This window comes from Pristis pectinata, chromosome 27, assembly GCF_009764475.1.
Source record: "Pristis pectinata isolate sPriPec2 chromosome 27, sPriPec2.1.pri, whole genome shotgun sequence".
In the NCBI taxonomy this organism is placed as follows: domain Eukaryota; kingdom Metazoa; phylum Chordata; class Chondrichthyes; order Rhinopristiformes; family Pristidae; genus Pristis; species Pristis pectinata.
The window spans coordinates 6,215,924-6,227,113 of NC_067431.1; the positions used below are offsets into that span (position 1 = coordinate 6,215,924).

At 45.5% G+C, this 11,190-nt stretch overlaps 1 protein-coding gene across 1 annotated transcript in view; it reads right to left on the reverse strand.

Annotated features, from left to right (window-relative positions):
• The window catches only part of stt3a (STT3 oligosaccharyltransferase complex catalytic subunit A), a 65,900-nt gene extending 55,153 nt beyond the window's left edge, over positions 1-10,747 (reverse strand). Inside the window, 1 exon segment of the mRNA XM_052039794.1 lies at positions 10,684-10,747. The gene's annotated coding sequence lies outside the window, so the exon portion shown is untranslated.
• Between the last annotated feature and the right edge of the window lie 443 nt (positions 10,748-11,190).

Genomic DNA, 11,190 nt, shown 5'->3' on the forward strand with positions numbered 1-11,190 from the left:
CTACTAAGAGATCGTGAGATCTAAAGATTTTTTTTATATTTTATTATTCTTTATGATTATCTATGCCATGATTGTTCTCTTGATCTCTTTGCATTACATGTACATTCATCGATGTTATATATTAATCTGTATTAATCTGGAAACTAATAAAAAGATTGAAAAAGGAAAGAAGTTTCTCACGCAGTTGGTGGTGAGGATATGGAACGAGCTGCCAAAGGAAGTGGTTTTGGCATGGTACAATAGTATCATTTAAGTATTTGCATAGGTACATGGAGGGGCAGGGCTTAGAGGGATATGGGCCGAACGCAGGAAATTGGGATTAGCTGGGTGGGCACTATGGTCAGCATGGACTGGTTGGGCCGAAGGGCCTGTATCAGTGCTATACCGCTTTATGACTCTAAGAGGGCATGACCTCAAATGATATGTTAGCTGATATTATAAGAGGACTGGAATACAAAAATAAATACATCTTACTACAACTGTACAAAGTCTCGGTGGGACTGTATCTGGAGTATTTGTATACAGTTGCACTTGTGGTCTCCTTACCTGAAAAAGTACATTCCTGCCATCGAGGGAATGCAGTGAAGACTCCCTAGGCTAGCTCTTGGGACGGTGTGTCTGCTGTATGAGGATAGACTGAGCAGACTATGCCTGTATTCTCCAGAACTTAAAGGAACGAGAGGGGATCTCATTGAAGCATAAAATTCTTAGAGGGCTCAATATGGTGAATGCAGAGAGGATATTTCCCCAGACTGAAGAATCCAGAACCAGTAGCAACAGTGTCAGAATAAAGAATAGGTCCTTTAGAAGCAAAATAAGGAGAAATTTCTTCAATCAGAAGATGGTAAATCTTTGGAATTGTCTATTGCAAAGGGCTGTGGAGGCTCAGTGACCAAGTTTGTTCAATATAGAAAGTGACAGATTTCTGGATATTAAAAGAATTCGGCGACATTGAGACAGTACAGGAAATGGTCCCGAGGTAAAAGATCAGCCTTGATTTTGATGAATTGATGCAGGAGGTTTGAAACACTAGATCCCCACACCTGCTCCTAATTCTTATGTTTACTTTTCTCATCAAAGCATAAAATGGTGCAGGGGTGGGATATGCTAACAGTTCTACAATCCATCCTCATTGAGCAAATTCTGCTATCTTTCCCCTCCCCCAGCATATTTACCACTAATAAATGTTTCCCATGACTCAGCTGGCACATGACCAAAGTTCTGTTCCTTGACCTTGCACTGGGCCTCATTAACAGTCTACGTCTGTCACCTTAAGCTTTCCATCTCACTCCCATTCCAACCCGTCTGCAACATTGTGCACCATTCCAATGAGGCCCCATGTAAGGTTGAGGAACAGCATTTTCCATGTGGTGAATATGCAGCTTTCAGGACTCAATATTGGTAAATCGGTTTACTATTATACAAATTGGTAAGTTGATTTATTATTGTCACATGTACCAAGGTACAATGGGAAAACTTTGTTTTGCATGCCATCCATTTCACCACATCAGTGCATTGAGGTAGTACAAGGGAAAACAATAACACAATACAGAGTATAGTGTTACAGTTACAGAGAAAGTGCAGTGCAGGCAGACAATAAGGTGCAAGGCCATAACGAGGTAGATTGTCAGGTCAAGAGTCCCTTATTGTACTAGGGGACTGTTCAATAGTCTTATAACGGTGGGTTAGAAGCGGTACTTGAGCCTGGTGGGGGGCGTGTCTCTGATCATGTTTTACCGAGGCAACAAGAAGTATACAGAGTCCATGGAGGGGAGGATGGTTTCTGTGATGTGCTGAGCTGTGTCCACAACTCTGCAGTTTCTTGGGGCCTCAGGCAGAGCGGTTGCCATACCAAACCGTGATGCATCCAGCTAGGATGCTTACTATGGTGCATCAATAAAAATTGGTGAGGGTCAGAGGGGACATGTCCATGTGGCTGGACGACAAGCATGTGCACTGCCTACCCTTACCCCCCCCCCCCCCCCAAAGTCAATAACCAGCTCTCTTGTTATGCTGACATTGAGGGAAAGGTTATTGTCATGACACCATGCCTCTAGGTTTTATATCTTCTTCCTGTACTCCGACTTATTATTTGAGATTCAGTGCACTATGGCGGTGTCATCTGCATACTTGCAGATGGAATTCAAGCAGAATCTGGCTGTGCAGTTGAGTGTATAGGGAGTAGAGTACGGGGCCAAGGGGACAGCCTTGTAGGGCACCAGTGTTGAGGGTAATAAGGTGAGTCATTAGACCAAATTAGCTGTGGTTTCTAATATCACAACAGTAACTAACAACTTAGAAATTTCCCTGTCCCCCTTTGAGATAGCCTGTGAAGGGTGCTACACAGAGGGAAGTTTCTGGACAAGGGATTACAATACTGATGCTTTTGCCACCTAATCAGCACTTCCTGGTCAGATACAGAATGAGGTGGGCTGCTAGAAGCAGAATAATGTTCTTTCTCTGCTGTGCCAAATTACAGTACGAGTTAAATGTAGAATCAAATTCAATTCTGTGCCTTAGCTACAAGTGCAGAACAGCAGCTGCAAGATACCAATATCTTCCTTACAAAATCCAAGCAATTCTGGAACTCACAGAAAGCAAGGACATTCCCAAGCTACTGCATTAACTAATTTTTAACAATTATTTTAGAACAGAAATACTAGTCACAGATCTGACCAGGACTACCACCAGTGCAGACAGTGAAAAGGTTACCTGTCCTGAATACACAGAGCAACTACTTCAAGCAGAGGAGAAAGGAACTAATTTCTTAATATTATTCATGCACCGCAAGTAACAATTAAAATCAACAATTAACACACATCAGTTAGATTGGAAAAATGTCCTGGGATAACATTGCACTAATTGCATTACTAGGTGCCACATTGTTAAAAGTGACATCTCTTTAGATGAGACAGCACAATGTCGTCTTGTATCTTCATTCAAGTGAACATTAAAACCTTAATCACTCTTTATTAAAGTATAAAAGGATCTCATGCTCCATGATCCCCTTTGAATTTACACAACCAACAAGCTAATTAACTAAATTTACTAGTCATTGGTAATGATGATGACAAAAATCCATCAGGTTCACAAATGTCCTGCAGGGTTGGAAATAAGCCATCCTTCCCTCTCTAGCCTACTTGCAACTCCAGACCCACCAGTGTGGTCAACTCTTGAATGCCCTCTGAAATGGCCTAGCAAGCTTTTTAGTTGCATCACAACCCCAACAGTGAAACAGAGAAAGAATAAAACCAAACACACCCACCTGGCATCAACTTCAGCACCAAAATTGATCCCTTCAGACATATACCTCACAAATAACTGGGGACTAAATTGAGAGAGCTGTTATACCGTCTAGCCCAGCAATAGCCCAACAAAGGCAAGTGTACAGAATCATAGAGTACTGACATCACACCAGATACCTTCATAACAATCCCCGATTATGCCGTGTCCCATCAGGGGAGCTGACCCACCAGAGAGAGGAGCAGCCCTGGGAGCACTCAGTGATACCACGCCCCATAGACCCATGACATGCCAACCTTAGCCAAGGAAGCCTCCTCCTGATTACCATGGACCCTTCTGTGCTAGCTGATGAATTTGTGCTTTTCCACTTTGAACAACATTGAACACACACTGAAAATTGCAAGAAAACAGGGTACTCTGGGTAGGGGACATCACTAGGGATGGCTGGTAGTAGCACCATTAACTGAATTGTCCAAGTCCTGAAAGACATAACTTCCAGAATGGGTGTGCAGCAGACAGCGAGTGATCAACACGATGGATAAACCTGCTTGTCTTCCCCTCACCTTGCAGACGCATTTGCCCATGACAGCAGTGGTAGAAGTAACTACTGTACAGTCCTTGAGAATACAAAATCCCATCCTCATCAACATATTCTATCACGTTGTGTGGTAGTACAGTCCTGTGAATGAGACAGTATCACATTTCGCAGCTAAACACTGGGCTTTGGACCATCAATGGAAGTAGAAATGCACAACACCAAATCTCTAATTTCATGACCTAGGATATCCCTCATGCTGCCATTACTATCAATCTAGGGGTTCAATCCTGATTCAGAGGACTGCAAAAGGGCATGCCAGCAGCAGCACGAGGCATACCCAAAAGTGATATATCAAACTGTTGAAGCTATGACACAGAACCTTAAGCGTGTAATAGACATAACAAAACCATTGCCCAATGAATGGATTAGATCAAAGCTCTGCAGTCCTGCTACATCTTGTCATAAATGACCCTGTTTACTTCAATGGTACTGAGGTGGAGATGGTTGAAAGTTTGAAGTTCCTAGGTGTAAACATCACTGATAACTTATCCTGGCCCAACCACGCAGATGCTATGACCACGAAAGCACACCAGCACCTCTCCTTCCTCAAGAGGCTAGAAATTCAGCTCGTTCCCATTGACCCTCACCATGTTTTACAGATGCGCCACAGAAGGCATCCTATCTGGAATCATCATGGTTTGGTACGGCAACAACTCTGCTCAAGATTACAAGAAGCTGCAGAGTTGTGGACACAGCCCAGCACATCACAGAAACCAGCCGCCCCTCCATGGACTCAGTCTACACTTCTCGCTGCTTCAGTAAAGCAGCCAACATAATCAAAGGCCTCTCCCACCCCAGACATTCTCTCTTCTCCCCGCGCTCCCCCCCACCCCCCCAAAATCAGGCAGATACAAAGGCCTTGAAAGCATGTACCACTAGGCTCAAGGACAGCTTCTATTCCACTGTTATATGATTAAACAGACCTCTTGTATGATGATATGGACTCTTGATTTCACAACCTACCTCATGGCCTTACACATTGCCTGCCTGCACCTTCTCTGTAACTGTAACACTTTATTCTGCATTTTGTTATTGTTTTCCCTTGTACTACCTCGATGTACTAGTGTAATGAAATGATCTGTATGGATGGCATGCAAAACAAAATTTTTCACTGTACTTTGGAACATGTGACACTAATAAACCAATTATCAATAAATGGTAGTAGGCAATTAAACAGCTAGCAAGAGCAGGCACCTTCAAGAACATCCCTCTTCTCAAGAATGGTAGGGCCCTACATGCAAGCACTGAAGACACGGATGAAGCATTCACAACCACGTCCAGGCAGAGTACCAAATGGATGATTCACCTTGGCACTTTGTACAACATCAAGAAATTGCTGACAGCACACCAGGCAAAGCACATCCCACCCAGAATACTGAGGATCTGCATTCCAGAACCTACTGTACATCCACGCAAACCATTCCAGTTCATTTACAACAATGGTATCTATCCACAATATGAAAAGTTACCTAGGCATTTTCTGTTCATAAACCCCCCCTCCCCCCAATCCATTCGGGCTAATTACTGCCCAGTGTAAATCAGTGTCACCAATGGTTGTGTCATATGGCACTTGCTAAACAATAACCTGCTCACTGATGCCAGTTTGAGTTTTGCAAGGACCACTCAGCTCCACATCTCATCACAGCCTTGATCCAAAGATGGACTAGTGATTAGAGTAAGGGCCCTTGACATCAGGGATCCCTGGTAAAACAGAAGTCAAGGGGAACAATCCAATGGTGTTAGAAATCAGTCACCTCAGGCCCAGGTCACCTCTGCACAAGTTTCTCAGGGCAGTGTCCTAGGCCCAACTACTTCATCAATGACCTTCCTTCCATCACAAGTAGGAATGTTCACTGATGATTGCACAATGTTCGATTCCATTCACAACTCCTTAGCAAATGAAGCAGTCCACTCCAGCATGCAGCAAGACCTGGACAATAGTCAGGCGGAGGGCAAGAAGCAGCAAGTAACATACACATCAGAAAAAGTGCCAGTTAACAACCATATCAAAACAAGTGTCTCACCACCTACCATTGACAATCAAAGAACATGCTGGAAATATTCAGAAAGCAGCATCTATGGAAAAGGAAAACAGTTAATATTTCAGGTGGTAGAGCCTTTGTTAGGACAGGGTAAGAGAAAACCAGTTCCAGAGAAACGGGGAGGGTTGGGGAGAACCTTCTCTGGTACTGAAAACTAACTTTTTTTCTCTTTCTCAGTTCTGACAAAGGGTCTAGGACCTGAAAAATTATGTTTCGTTTTCCACAGACACTGCCTGGTTTGCTGAGTGCTTCTGTTTGTATTATTTCAGATTTCTAGTATCTGTGTTTTTTTTTATTATTTTCATTTACCTTTGATGTACAATGGTTTTACCATCACTCGCTCAACATCCACGATATCCTGGAAGTCATCATTAACTGGAAATGTAGACCAAATGTTTATGTCCCAGTAACATGAATATCAGGGCAACAAGAGGAAGTCGGAGGTTGGGTATCTCTGCCAAGTGACTCACCCGAGAACCCAAAGCCTTTCCACCATCTACAAGGCACAAGTCAGGAGTATAATAATGCCCTTCACTTGCTCAAAGAAGTGCAGCAGCAACAACACAAGCAGCTTGACACCATCCAGGACCAGGCCACCCACTAACATCTCCTCCATCACTGGCACACTGTGGCTAAGCATGTACCATCTGTAAAATGCAAAGGAAGCACTTACGTACATTGACTATTCTGACAGCACCTCCCAAACCTGCAATTTTTATTACCAAGAAGAACAAGAGCTTCAAAGACAACACCATCACACCTACTCCTTAAAGTCACACATTACTCGGACTGGGAAACATATCTCCAATCCATCGTTACCAGATCTAACTTCTGGAACACCTTCATCAAGAGCTTGTGGGAGTCCACTCACCATAAGGTTTCCTGCAGCACAAAAGGCAGCTCACCACCATTCGATCAAAGACAATTAGAGAAAAGCAATAGGCAACTGCCTTGACAATGACACCTGGAACCCCAAAAATCAATAAATAAACTTAAGATGAAGCAGTGATCTGCTTCATGTTGTTCCTGCAGACTAGCTGCCATATTTCCCTTACAGTAGCCATTATACATCAGAAGTATTTCTGTGCATGAAATCATCTTATTTTTCTTAAAACTTTTATAGTGGAATTCTTGAAAAAATTAGAATGAACAGTTTGTTAAAAAAAAAATAATTTCAACCAAGGTGCTGGCAGTGAGCACTCTATTTTCTGTATCGTTTATTTTTTGGGAAGTTCACAGTTCCACTTTGAAATTGATATGGTCACCCTGGTCTGACAGTTGACATGTATAATGAAAAATCCACCATTTTTGCTTTGGCAGATCATTAGCTTTCAACAGCATTGCAAAGGGATGAAAGAGAAGTGCATGAAATATGGCCATTGCAAAAACATCACTTTACAAAAGTAAAATTAACTAACAACCTACAACATACTGCTCAATTAAACATTTTGTTACGAACTCATTTTTGAGAGCTGAAATAACACTGAAGCCCAACACTTCAAATCTGACAACGGCTTCCAATTTCTCTTTAAATGAAAGGTACATTCCTAAATAATTCCAGTGTTTGCAAACTGGGTAGGACTGCACTGGGAAAAGATTACAAAACTGAGAAGCCAAACAATCCTTTCATCACTTTCATTCCACCTTCTGTAGGCGAGCTCAACATACATTTAGTGTCAAATTGTTCAGAAGATTCAAATTATACACTTTTCACAACCTCACATCCCAAAAAGCTTTACAGCCAATGAAGCATTTTGGCTCATCATTGAGTAGAAAATGGACAGCCAATTTGTAGGCAGCAAAGGCTAAATATCAAAGATTTCTGATTTACTCAACCAGGGTTATGTTGGTTAATAAATAAATAATAGGCAATGTGATTAATTTTCACTACAATTTAGGAAGAGAAACAGGCCACTCAATCCTCAAGCCTTCTCCGCTGTTTAATAAGATCATAGCTGATCTGAGTACAACTTTAATTCTGCATTCCCATTCACCCTTAGTAACTTTCAACCCCACTGGTTATCAAAAACCCATCTCTATCTTAAAAATAGTCAAAAACTCTATGTCCACCTCCTTCATGAGGAAGAGAGTTCTAAAGACTCGTGAACTTCTGATAAAAAAAAGTTCATCCAAGTCTTAAATAGGCAGCTCCTTAATTTTAAACAGTGACCCCTAGTTCTAGATTCTCTCACAGGAGGAAATGTTCTCAGCATATCCACTGTCGTGACTTCCCAGGATCTGTACATTTCAATCAAATCACCTCTCATCCTTTTAAACTCCAGCAGATTCATATCTATCCTGTCTTAACCTTTCCTCAAAAGGCAAACTGCCCAATCCAGCTTTTAGTCCAGTAAACCTTCTCTGAACTGCATTAATTTTCCTTTTTAAATAAGAACATCTATATTGTACCCAGCAATGTAGAGGTGTCAACAACAACATATCTGAAGTATAAACTCCCTATTACTGCATAAAATTCTCCTAGCAATAAATAACATTGTTAGGTTTCCCAACCCTAGCTGTATCTGTATACTAGTCTTTAGTGAATCTTGCACTAGGGCAGATTCCCATGTATTCTCTCACCATTTACATATATACTTTTATTTTTCCTGCCATGATGGGCAATTTCATTTTTTTCCCCACATTATGCAATTTCACAACATTGCTACAGATCTTTTACAACCACCATTTGATCAATGACTCAAAAAAAAGATAGCAGTTCCAACAAGGCATAGCTTTAATGCACAAAGGGGCTTCAATGTACGACCTTCCCACTCAGGATCAAGAGTGCAAGTTATTCTTCATTGGTGCAAAAGATTTAATGATAATTTATCACGCTGTACACAACACTGTCATGCAGGCTAATAGTTTTCTGCAGCATTGAAGTACTTTTACAGAGTCAAATTACTTCAATGTCTCATTAGGAATGGCACAAGATCAGACAACCATATGTAACAATGTTCCAGGTTTGGTCTTTCCTAAATCAGAGGCAGGAATCAAATGCTGGGAACTTGAAGTTTCTCAGGATCTGAACAATAGCAAAATGCAAAAAAAGTTTACAATCACAGCCCTGAGACCCTTACCAGGGCATTATAAAACACCATGAGATAGAATTAACTGTGACTAGGATACCACTTAATTTGAAGTCAATGGCTAAGACAGTCAGGGCTAACACACAGGCTGCAAGATAATTTAGAAGATGGAAGGAGCATGTATTCATATATGCAGTAAAGTTAAAGTGGAAAATGCAAGCTAATATTTGGAAAGTAAGTTTTAAAAAATTCAAATGATCAAGTATGAAAGCAACTCTAGCCCTGATTCAATTTTTTTTCAGGGATTCTTGTTGGTGGATAATCATATTTTCATAAGAGTGTTTTTAAGATCGGAAACCTGGACAAGACAACCAAGCACATGGTTAACAAGGAGAAAAGGTGAACACACACAGATCGAGAAAGTGCTCCACAACTTTAGACAAAGGTCAGACAGAAAGAATGTGGAGTGCATCCTCCTTCATTTAAAGGAAGAGGGAGTGTGTGGGTGTGAAGTGAAACTCTGGGGCAACCAAGCAAAAGTTCATTAAGCGGTGGCCAAGAACCAGGATCAGGAAGGGGAGGAAAGCAGTGGGTGCAGGGCTGGACAATGGGGCAACAGGAGAAGGCTGGATCCGGGGCAAATAGGTGGGGGGGGGGGAGAGAGAGGAGGGGAGGGAGGAAGGGGAGGGGAGGGAGGAAGGGGAGGGGAGGGAGGGAGGGAGGGGAAGGGAGGGGAGGGAGGAAGGGGAGGGGAGGGAGGAAGGGGAGGGGAGGGAGAGAGGGAGGGAGGGAGGGGAGGAAGGGAGGGGGAGAGGGAGGGGAGGCGAGGGAGGGGGAGAGGGAGGGGAGGGGAGGGAGAGAGGGAGGGGAGGGAGAGAGGGAGAGAGGGAGAGAGGGAGGGGAGGGGAGGGAGAGAGGGAGGGGAGGGGAGGGAGAGAGGGAGGGGAGGGGAGAGAGGGAGGGGAGGGGAGAGAGGGAGGGGAGGGGAGAGAGGGAGGGGAGGGAGAGAGGGAGGGGAGGGGAGGGAGAGAGGGAGGGGAGGGGAGGGAGAGAGGGAGGGGAGGGGAGGGGAGGGAGAGAGGGAGGGGGGGAGGGAGAGAGGGAGGGGGGGGAGGGAGAGAGGGAGGGGGGGGAGGGGAGGGGGGAGGGGAGGGGAGGGGGGAGGGGAGGGGAGGGGGGAGGGGAGGGAGAGGAGGGGGAGGGGAAGGAGGGTGACAGAGGGGGGAGGGGAGGGAGGGAGAGGAGGGGGTGAGGGGAGGGAGGGAGAGGAGGGGGTGAGGGGAGGAGGGAGATGAGGGGGGAGGGGAGGGAGGGAGAGGAGGGGGGAGGGGAGGGAGGGAGAGGAGGGGGGAGGGGAGGGAGGGAGAGGAGGGGGGAGGGGAGGGAGGGAGAGGAGGGGGGAGGGGAGGGAGGGAGAGGAGGGGGGAGGGGAGGGAGGGAGAGGAGGGGGGAGGGGAGGGAGGGAGAGGAGGGGGGAGGGGAGGGAGGGAGGGGAGGGAGGGAGGGGAGGGAGAGGAGGGGAGGGAGAGGAGGGAGGGGAGGGAGAGGAGGGAGGGAGAGGAGGGAGGGGAGGAGGAAGAGGAGGAGGGGAGGAGGGGAGGAGAGGAGGAGGGAGGAATTGAGGGAGCGCCGGGCGCGGGAAACAGGATGGAAGAGGCCAAGGGGCTGCAGCACCGGCGCGCTTCACGCCGACGTCTGCCTCGGGCCCCCGGCCGACAGTAACGAGCGACCGGCCCTCGACCCCCACCCCTCACCCCGGCCCCCACTTTACCCGATCGGCTCCGCGCTCACTCCATCCAACACCAGCTCAGGCCACACGGCCACCTCAACCTACCCTGTCACCGGAAGCGTCCGCCTCCCGACCAATCGTCGCCCAGAGCCCCGGACACTCCGCCTTCTGATTGGCCGATTCTACCGTCAATCCGCCCTTTCCGCTTCGGCTATCAAGTTGGGTTGAGCGCACAAAGAGGTACGTGTCATTCTCGCGGGGCCGCGGACCGAGGAGGGTGAACGGAGGTGGGCGGGGCTCCCGGAGCCGGGCCTCATGGGATGCAGGAGGACCTGGGGCTGGGGGAGTCTTGCCTTGGATCTAAGGGGGAGGCGGCAGACCTGACCACAGAGCTAAATTACATGGATCTGTGCAATAAGAATCTTTTTTCCAGTTGAATGTTAGCATGTCTGATTGGGCCCAGATGTAATTAGGGTGACAAATCTTTAAGTTACTTCTGGATGTTTTATCACTGACAAATAGATGCAAAGACCAGGCAAATTACTCACA